We start from the raw sequence: 10,513 nt of genomic DNA on the forward strand, positions 1-10,513 counted from the left end.
TATATTTCCAGCCAGGACCATTCTCCTCCAGCCAAATGCCTACTCAGCATCTCCATTTAGCTGTTAAATATGCTTCTGATATCTTACATGTCCCAAACTGAACTTCTGAATTTCTCCTCAATCCTGGAGGGGTCTTCCAGCCGCCATTCCCATGTCTGTAAATTATAACTCCATCCTTCCAGTTGCTTAGACCAAAACATTTGGAGTGAACTGAGACTTCTCTATTTTTCTCACAATTCATATTCAGAATGTCAGCAAATTTTGTTGGCTTTATTTTTAAAATATTTTCAGCATTCAATCACTTCTATTTTAGTAGGCATCCAAACCACCATCATCTCTCACCTATATTATTACAAAAACCTCCTATCTGGACTCTATACTTCTAAACTTTTCCTCACCTTAAGTGATTCAGTCAAACTGTATAGCATGCAGGGCCCCAGCCAGAGACAGAAATCATCCGAGATGGATAAATTCTTCACCCATTTAAGAGCCTTTAACGGAGGAACCACTTACTGGGCAAGGCTAAGAGAACAAACAAGAAGAAAATGAGGCATCCAGAGACTGGTAGTAGCTAGAAGCTATTGCTACCCCTGGGGCTGAAGATTCAAGGGGGCGGGAATTGTGTTATTAAAACTCAGGGAGACCTGCAACCCTTGAGGAAAAGCCACCCCTTAGGAGCTGTAGTGCAGGAAGGGAACGACTACTTTCAGAGACAGAGCACCGAAGCAGGCAGAGAGTGAATCAGAGCCACCCTCGCCCCTCTCTCCTCTCCCTCTCTGATCTCCCATAGGTGCCTCTTAGTCAAACCAATTGGAAAACACCCCACCCACGATTGGGTGATCAGTCCACAGGAGTGGTTCCTGGGCCACAGAACAGGGAAGGATGAGAATGGATGGGGGGTGAGGTAGGCGCTGGTGAGAATGGGGCAGAAGAGAACAAGCACCAAAGAACACAGGCCAGACCATGTCACTCTTCAGCTCAAAATCCTCCGATGGCTTCTCATAGCACTCGTAGTAAAATCTAAAGTCCTTACGCTGCCTTACAGTCTTCCAAGATCTGGGCCACTGCTCCCTAAGCATTTTTTGTCTGAGACTTTTATTCTTCTTTGTAAGTTCAGCTCTTCATTTAGAGAAAGCTATTGTACTTCACCTAGCAATTTTAAATATTATAGTTGTAGGGATTTTCAGAATATTAATTCTCTTTATGTCCAGAAGCATAAGGTCTTGCACTCAATAAATGTCAGCTAAATCAATGGGTGGATGAATGGATAAACAAACTCCTTTTTGGTCTTAAGCTATATGTGTTTGTTTGGGTTTTTTTTTTTTTTTTTTTTTTTAGTCAGGGTCTTACTCTACTGCCTGGGCTAGAGTGCAGTGGCATCATCATAGCTCACTGCTACCTCAAATGCCCAGGCTCAAGCAATCCTCCTACCTCGGCCTCCCGAGTAGCTGGGACAACAGGTGTGCACCACCATGCCTGGCTAGTTTTTCTATTTTTTGTAGAGATTGTGTGCTGCTGTATTGCTCAGGCTGGTGTCCAACTCCTAGCCCCAAGTGATCCTCCCACCTCAGCCTCCCAAAGTGCTGGGATTACAGGTGTGAGACACCATGCCCAGCCATATGTCCTTTTTTTAATGGAAGATTTTCTTTTCTTTTCTTTTCTTTTTTTTTTTTTTGTGTTCTATTATTTTGCTGGATATCTTTGTTATTATATTTGTTTGTGGACATTTCTATTCTTCTTTTAAGATTATAGAAAAATACACAGTTTTCTCAGAAAGCTAGTTTATGTCTCCTGACACACAGCCAAGTTTGTTCAGGGCCCAGAGTTGTATTATGTCGTTGGGCACTTCAGGCCCTTGTCGGGCAGAATGACCTAGATCCTGTCAAAAGTTGTGGGGGTTTTTTTTGTTTTGTTTTTCAGGAGGAATAATTTAGTGTACATTGTCAAATACACGTGCAATCGATTCACTTTTCTATAAATTTTAAATTCTGTATAAATTTGGATTTTTAGAATACTTGGGCCATATAAATCCAGTCCCTAACTGAGATTCTCTCGCAATGCTATGATTTGGGGCTTTTATCAAAACATTTTTCATATGTATATTTTTTAAGCATTTGGATTGATCTTGTGTTTGTTGAAAACATTTTTCTTGAGAACACAGTGAGAAATGCGGTTTAAGTTTAGTGCAGCATGGTCATCTATGCTGTAGAATATCATTCAGCCACAAAAAGGAATGAAGTGCTGATACCTGCTACAGCGTGGATGAACCTTGAAATCATTATGCTGTAATAGAAGCCAGATATAAAAGGGTAAACATTGTATGATCCCATTTATATGAAATACATAGAATAGGTAAATCCATAGACACAGAAAGTAGGCTAGAGATGACCAGGAGCTTAGGAGAGAGGAAAATGGGGACTAATGCTTAGTGGGTGCAGAGTTTTCTTTTGATGAAAACATTCTGTAACTAGATAAAAGCGGTGGTTGTACAACATTGTGAATGTACTAAAGGCCACTGGATTGTACACTTTAAAATAGTTGCTTTTATGTTATGTGAACATCACCTCACTAAAAAAAAAAAAAAATTACTGCACATTCAGCCAAAGAAGATTTGTGATAAGAGAGGTCACAGAAACATGTTAACAGCCACTTGAAGGGAGGTAAGGAAAAGAGTGATTATCAGGCTGTCGTGGACCCCGAAGGGTAGAACTAGCTTGAGCTGGTGAGCTTTATAAAAGCCATCACAAAACCCTGGAGAGAGGAACCGATGCCGAAGGACCATTTTCCTGCCATGAGATGTGAGGTAAGTGCCAAAAAGGACCACTGTCCAGCCCTTTCCCAGCCCACACCCCCGTCACAGGTAACCACAGGCTTACTTGTTCGTTGCTGCCAACCAAGGCTGCACTCGCTGCAGTTACCATCAGTTAATCGTGGGGAGAAGGAATGCACAGTCCCAGGCAACAACCAGTAGTCCTCACTCCCGGCCAGAATTAGACCTAAATGCCCACTCACCTCCGCAATCCTACCAAGACAAATCCACCAAGCCTCATATAGCTGTTTTCCTTACACCTGTAGTGTAAGACCCTCTTATCATCTGTCATCTCCTAGACAGTTCCCCCAAACTACTCTCTCCTGACCCAACTGTGATTTTCTTCCCAAATGCTTCCTTGCCATCGCCTGGAATGCAAACTTTGGAGCCAGCAAACTCCCCTAGATCTTCCAGTTCCTCTCCAAAGTCTTCTCCTACCTCCTTGCTTTATCAGCAACCTGGCTGCCTCCTGAGGATGTCACATCCCCTGCAGATTTCTGAAGATGATAATGTTTAGATGAGTGCCTTTTTCAGGTCTTTGTTCTTCCACCCTCTCGTTAAAACAAATGAAAAGAAGAAATAAAAATAACCCTGCTTCTTTGAAGCTCATGACACTGAAATAAACCATTTTGTCACTGCCCTCATTGTAGTGACCTCCCAGCCTCTCGTGCACAGATGGCTTTGACACCTGGTTCCTGGTCTTCCTCTCCCTTCAAGCATCCCCCATAATCTTATGGGACTTCACCATCCATGGCATAACACATCCCATAGCCCAGATCCTCCGTTCTCCGATAACATTCTCCTCCACTCGACTTGAGCTCCCTCCTCCCCTGGGCACAGCCTCAACCTTGACATCATCCTAAACTGTATCACTCTAAAATCACATCATCAAGCATTTCACTCTTTATTTACAGTTTCCTATGCTTGCGAGTTTATTGCTCAAGTATTTCATTGCAATGCTTCTTAATCATACCTCATTGAACCTGCCGGCCATTAACTCATTCCTTTATTTCTAACCATCAGCTTTCTTCTTATTCACTTCCATTCTGTTCTGCACTATTGCTTTCATAACTGGATTTTTAAAAAATAAATCCAATTTACTACTCTATTTGCTTAGTATTGGCAAGTGTTAATATTATGTACAAATTCCCTTTCTTCCTGGTTGAAAAGAACTATACGGCTACATCCAGTACATACAGATGGAAAGCTCAGCACAGAGGATATCATACATCACTGCAATGTGGAAGTGAATGTTGCCAATTGTCAGCTTTTGCCAAACTACATAATGTTACACAGTTTATACCCCAATCAATGGTGGCAATGCTCTGAAAGGAATACTACCTAAATGTCAGGGACACGAAATTGATCAGTCCATAGTTCTTCCTCAGTGATTTCCAACCCTGGTAGTATATCAAAGTCATTGAAAAAATAAAGACACAGCGTTCACCCCCAAACCTACTGAATCAGAATATTCTGGATTGGGTCAGGGATAGATTCAGGATTTTGCAGGGCCTGAGGTTTATACAATTTGGCATCTCTCTTTAAGAGAAACAGTATAAAAGTATCTTACTTTTATAGATTTTACAAAAAAATGTTACCACGTAAATACATTTCTAGGATCCAGGCCCTTGTGATGTAAAGGTCCATGTAGGTAATGGACCCTGAAGCTTAGTTTTTATTAGCTTCCAGGTAAATCTACCTGTGAGTTATGGCCTAGGGACAAAGGTGTGTTTGTGTGTGTGTGTGTGTGTGCACATGTGAGCATGTGTGCTTGCCTCCATGGTTTAAGTTCCCAGGTAAGTGAATACAGAACTGAGTCTCTCCCTTCTGTAGCATCTGTACTGCTTATTCTCCACACCTGAACGTTTTTTCTTTCAGTACCTTTCATTTTCCTCACTTCTATTTTTTTTTTTTATTTCAGCTCATTATGGGGGTACAAAAGTTCAGGTTATATATATTGCCCATGTCCTCCCATCCCCCCGAGTCTGAGCTTCAAGCATGTCCATTCCCTAGACAGTGCACATCGCACTGAACATGAGGTGGGGGGAGGGGATGGGTGCATTCCTCACTTCTTTTTTTTTTTTTTTTGGTCACTAATCATTTTATTTTTATTTTTTTTTATTTCATCTTATTGTTATGGGGGATATACAATTGCAGGTTACATACGTTGCCCATGTACCACCTTTCCCCCCAAGTCAGAGCTCCAGGCGTGTCTGTTCCCCAGATAGTGCGCCTTGCACCCATCATGTAGGTATATATCCCTCCCTTCCCCACCCCCCTTCCCGAGTCAGCACCTTCAAGCGTTACCATTCCCCAAACGGTGCGCAATGCACTCATTGTGTAGGCATACCCCCATCCCCTCCCCCACCCCCCACCTCAGTCTGATATCCGATTGGTGTCATTCCCAGATGTGTATTTAGGTGATAATCAGGGAAACCAATTTTCTGGTGAGTACATGTGATGCTTGTTTTTCCATTCTTGGGATACTTCGCTTAATATAATGGCTTCCAACTCTCTCCAGGAGAACCATAGAGATGTCGTATCTTCATTATTTCTTATAGCTGAGTAATATTCCATGGTATACATATACCACAGCTTACTAATCCAATCATGTATTGATGGGCATTTGGGTTGTTTCCACATCTTTGCTATTGTGAATTGTGCTGCTATAAACATTCGGGTACATGTGTGTTTGTTACAGAATGACCTTTTTTCCTTTGGGTATATGCCCAATAATGGGATTGCTGGATCGAATGGCAGGTCTACTTGAATCTGTTTAAGATACCTCCATAATGCTTTCCACAGGGATTGCACTAGTTTGCAGTCCCACCAGCAGTGTATGAGTGTTCCTGTCTCTCCACATCCACGTCAACATGTGTTGTTTTGGGGTTTTTTGATAAAGGCCATTCTCACTGGGGTTAAGTGATATCTCATTGTGGTTTTGATTTGCATTTCTCTGATGATTAGGGATGTTGAGCATTTTTTCATATGTTTGTTAGCCATTCTTATATCTTCTTTCAAGAAGTTTCTATTCATGTCATTTGCCCACTTTTTGATAGGGTTGCTTGATTTTTTTCTTGCTGATTTTCCTGAGTTCTAAATAGATTCTTGTTATCAGTCCTTTATCTGATGTGTAGTATGCAAAAATTTTTTCCCATTCTGTAGGTGGTCTGTTTATTCTCGTGAGTGTTTCTTTGGCTGTGCAGAAGCTTTTTAATTTAATCATGTCCCATTCATTTATTTTTGTTGCTGCTGTGATTGCCTTGGGGGTCTTCTTCATAAATTCTTTACCTAGACCAGTGTCTGTAAGAGTCTTTCCTACATTTTCTTCTAGAATTCTGATTGTATCACGCCTAAGGTTTAAGTCTGTTATCCACCGTGATTTCATTTTTGTGAGAGGTGAAAGCTGTGGGTCCTGTTTCTGTCTTCTACAAGTGGCTAACCAATTCTCCCAGCACCATTTATTGAATAGGGATTCTTGTCCCCAGAGTATATTCTTTCCCGCTTTGTCAAAAATTAGGTGACTATATGAGGATGGTTCTATATTTGGATTTTCTGTTGTGTTCCACTGGTCTGTGTCCCTGTACTTGTGCCAGTACCAGGCTGTTTTAAGAACCATGGCCTGGTAGTATAGTTTGAGGTCTGGCAAATTAATACCTCCCATTTTGTTTTTGTTGCTTAAAATTGCTTTTGCTATACGGGGTCTTCTCTGGTTCCATACAAAGTGTATAATTATTTTCTCTACGTCTGTGAAGAATGATGTTGGTAATTTAATAGGGATTACATTGAATCTGTAGATCACTTTGGGTAGTATAGACATTTTAACAATGTTGATTCTTCCAATCCACGAGCATGGTATATTTTTCCATCTATTTGCAAGTTCTGCTATTTCTTTTCTCAGTGTTTCGTAGTTTTCCTTATAGAGGTCCTTTACCTCTTTAGTTAGGTATATACCTAGATATTTTATTTTCTTTGTTGCTATTTTGAAGGGTATTGAGTCTTTAATTTGGTTTTCCAATTGACTGTTATTGGCATATATAAATGCCTCTGATTTGTGTATATTAATTTTGTAGCCTGAGACTTTGCTATATTTGTTAATCAATTCCAGGAGTCTCATGGTTGAATCCTGGGAGTTTTGCAGATATAACATCATATCATCAGCAAAAAGTGAGAGTTTGATCTCTTCCTTCCCTATTTGGACTCCCTTGAGTTTGCTCTCTTGCCTGATAGCTCTCGCAAGGACTTCCAATACTATGTTGAAAAGTAATGGGGACAGTGGGCAGCCCTGTCTGGTTCCAGTTCTAAGTGGGAGTGCTTTCAGTTTTTCCCCATTCAGTATGATGTTGGCTGTGGGTTTGTCATATATGGCTTGTATCATTTTTAGGTAGGTTCCATCTACACCTATTTTGTTAAGTGTTTTTATCATAAAAGGGTGTTGAATTTTGTCAAATGCTTTTTCTGCATCTAATGAGAGTATCATATGGTTTTTGTTTTTGCTTCTATTTATGTGGTGAATTATATTTATAGATTTACGTATGTTGAACCACCCCTGCATCTCGGGGATGAAGCCCACTTGGCCGTGGTGGATTATTTTTTTATAAGTACTTGGATTCGATTTGCTAGTATTTTATTGAAAATTTTTGCATTTATATTCATGAGAGAAATTGGTCTGTAGTTCTCTATTTTTGTTGCGTCCTTTCCTGGTTTTGGTATCAATGTTATATTGGCTTGGTAGAACGTGTTGGGGAGAATTCCGTCCTTCTCAATATTGGAGAATAGTTTATGTAGGATGGGCACCAGTTCTTCTTTGTATGTATGGTAAAATTCAGGTGTGAACCCATCTGGACCAGGGCTTTTCTTTTTGGGAAGGTTTTTTATTGCTGTTTCGATTTCAGTTCTTGATATTGGTCTGTTCAGGTACTCTATTTCTTCCTGGTTGAGCCTGGGAAGACTATGTGTTTCTAAAAATTTGTCCATTTCCTCCATGTTCTCCAGTTTGTGTGCATAAAGATTTTTGTAGAATTCATAGATGATATCTTGTATCTCTGTAGCATCGGTTGTGATTTCTCCTTTCATGTTCCTAATGGAGGTTATTAGAGATTTTACTTTTGTGCTCTTGGTTAGTCTAGCCAGGGGTGTGTCTATTTTGTTTATCTTTTCAAAGAACCAACTTTTTGTTTTATTAATTTCCCTTATAGTTTCTTCGTTGTCCTTTTCATTTAATTCTGATTTGATCTTAGTAATTTCTCACCTTCTGCTGGGTTTGGGATCGTTCTGTTCTTCTTTCTCCAGCTCTTTGAGTCTATTCGTTAGGTTGTCTATTTGCAGGTTTTCTCTCTTTTTGATATAGGCATTTATGGATATGAATTTTCCTCTCAGGACTGCTTTAGCTGTGTCCCATAGATTTTTGATAAGTTGTATGTCCATTGTCATTTAATTCAAAGAAACTTTTGATTTCCATCTTGATTTCTTCCTTTATAGAATAATTATTCAGGAGAAAGTTATTTAGCTTCCATGACTTTGAGTAAGAGTGAGGGTTTCTGTTTGTGTTCATTGTTACTTTTATTCCGCTGTGATCTGAGAAGATGCATGGTATAATTTCTATTTTTTTGAATTTTTTAAGACATGCTTTATGTCCTAGGACATGGTCAATCTTAGAGAATGTCTCATGAGCTGATGAGAAGAATGTATATTCTGTGGACTTTGGGTAGAATGTCCTATAGATGTCAGCCATGCCCATTTGTTCTAGCATTCTATTTAGCATTATGTCTTTGTTTATTTTCTGTTTAGAGGATCTGTCCTGTACTGTCACTGGGGTGTTAAAGTCTCCAGCTATTACAGTATTGTTATCTATCATTTGGTTCAGATCTAGTAGGGTTTGCTTTATGAATCTAGGTGCACCTAGGTTGGGTGCATATATATTGAGTATAGTCATGGCTTCTTGTTGAATTGTGGCTTGACCAGTATGTAGTAGCCATCTTTGTCTTTTATTATTTTTGTTAGTTTGAAAGCTAAGTTATTGGAAATTAAGATTGCCACACCAGCTTTCTTTTGGTTACTGTTTGCTTGAAATATCGATTTCCATCCTTTTATTTTCAGTCTAAATGGATCTTTGCAGGTTAGGTGGGTTTCTTGAAGACAGCAGATACTTGGATTGTGTTTTTTTATCCATTGGGCCGGTCTATGTCTCTTGAGCGGGGAATTCAAGCCATTCACATTTATTGAGAAAACTGATAAGTGAGACGGTTTTTTGTTCAGCTTGTTGGGTAGAACTTCATTGCGATGTTTTCTCTCCTGAGCCATTGTGGCATCTGGAATTTGATCTTTAGCTCTTGAGTAGTTTTACATTCATGGATCTTTCTTGTGCTGATCTGTGTGTAACTCTCTTTTGAGTACTTCTTGGAGGGCTGGTCTTGTCTTTGTGAATTCCCTCAACCTTTGTTTATCTGAGAATGTCTTGATTTCTCCTTCGTATAGAAAACTTAGCTTAGCTGGGTACAAGATTCTAGGCTGGGCATTATTCTGTTCCAGAAGTGTGAAAATGTGGCCCCAACCTCTTCTTGCTTGTAAGGTTTCAGCTGAGAAATCTGGCATAATTCTGATGGGTTTTCCTTTGTAAGTTACTTGTTTCTTTCTCCTTACAGCTCGGAGAAGGGACTCTTTAGTGGATATTTTGGTCAGCCTGATGACTACGTGGCGTGATGTTTTCCTATTTGCTATGAATCTCCCTGGGGTCCTTTGAGCTTCTTGAATCTGTATGTCTAGAGTTTTAGCAAGGCCTGGAAAATTTTCCTCAATTATGTCTTCAAATAGCTTGTCCAACCCTTGCTTATTGTCTTCTTCACCCTCAGGAATGCCAATAACTCTCAAGTTAGGTTTCTTCACATAATCCCACATTTCTTGAAACTCTGATCATTTCTCTTACTTCTTTTATCTATCTCTGTGACTGACTTATTTAGTTGGAAAGAGTTATCTTCAATTTCTGAGATTCTTTCCTCTGTTTGATCTACCCTGCTCTTGAGACTTTCCACAGTATTTTGTAGCTCTCTGAGTGAATTTTTCATTTCTAGGAGTTTAGTTTGCTTTTTCTTCAATATTTCAATTTCTTTAGTGAATTTTTCCTCCAAATCCTGTATTTTTTTTTTTGTGGTTTCTTTGTGTTGGTTATCCATTGATTCTTGTATATTATTCAGCTTGTTTATAATCCATAATTGGAATTCTTCCTGTGACATGTTGGTGTTTTGAGTCTGGTTTGTGTCAAATGGTTGAGAGCTGGTATTTCTCTTTGGGGGTGAGATTTCTGTTTGATTCTTTGTGCTCCCTGTGTTTTTTCGCTGGGCCTTTCCCATCTAGATTTATGGTTGGTTCTTTTCTTATAGGTTTAGTCTGGTTAACAGGACTCTTTGTGCTCTATTCTTAGGCTGTGAAGCAGTCTAGGTATATTGCTTCCTTTGGCAAGAGGGGGAGACTGTTGTGAATTGTTCAGAGATTTTTCTGTTTCCGTTGGGGGACTGCTTCTGATGGGTCCAATCCTAGAGGATTGGAGTGATCCAAGACCGCTTTGGCGAGTTAGGACACTGTGTTGTGGTCTTTCAGAAGGCAGGCAGGGTCCACACTAGTAGTAGACCGAAATTCTCTTTGTTTGTTTGTTTCCCTTTGGTTCTTCCTCTATAGGGGTGGTTTCTGTCTCTATCCGCAGGCAAG

Source organism: Eulemur rufifrons, chromosome 8, assembly GCF_041146395.1.
Source record: "Eulemur rufifrons isolate Redbay chromosome 8, OSU_ERuf_1, whole genome shotgun sequence".
Taxonomy (NCBI): Eukaryota; Metazoa; Chordata; class Mammalia; order Primates; family Lemuridae; genus Eulemur; species Eulemur rufifrons.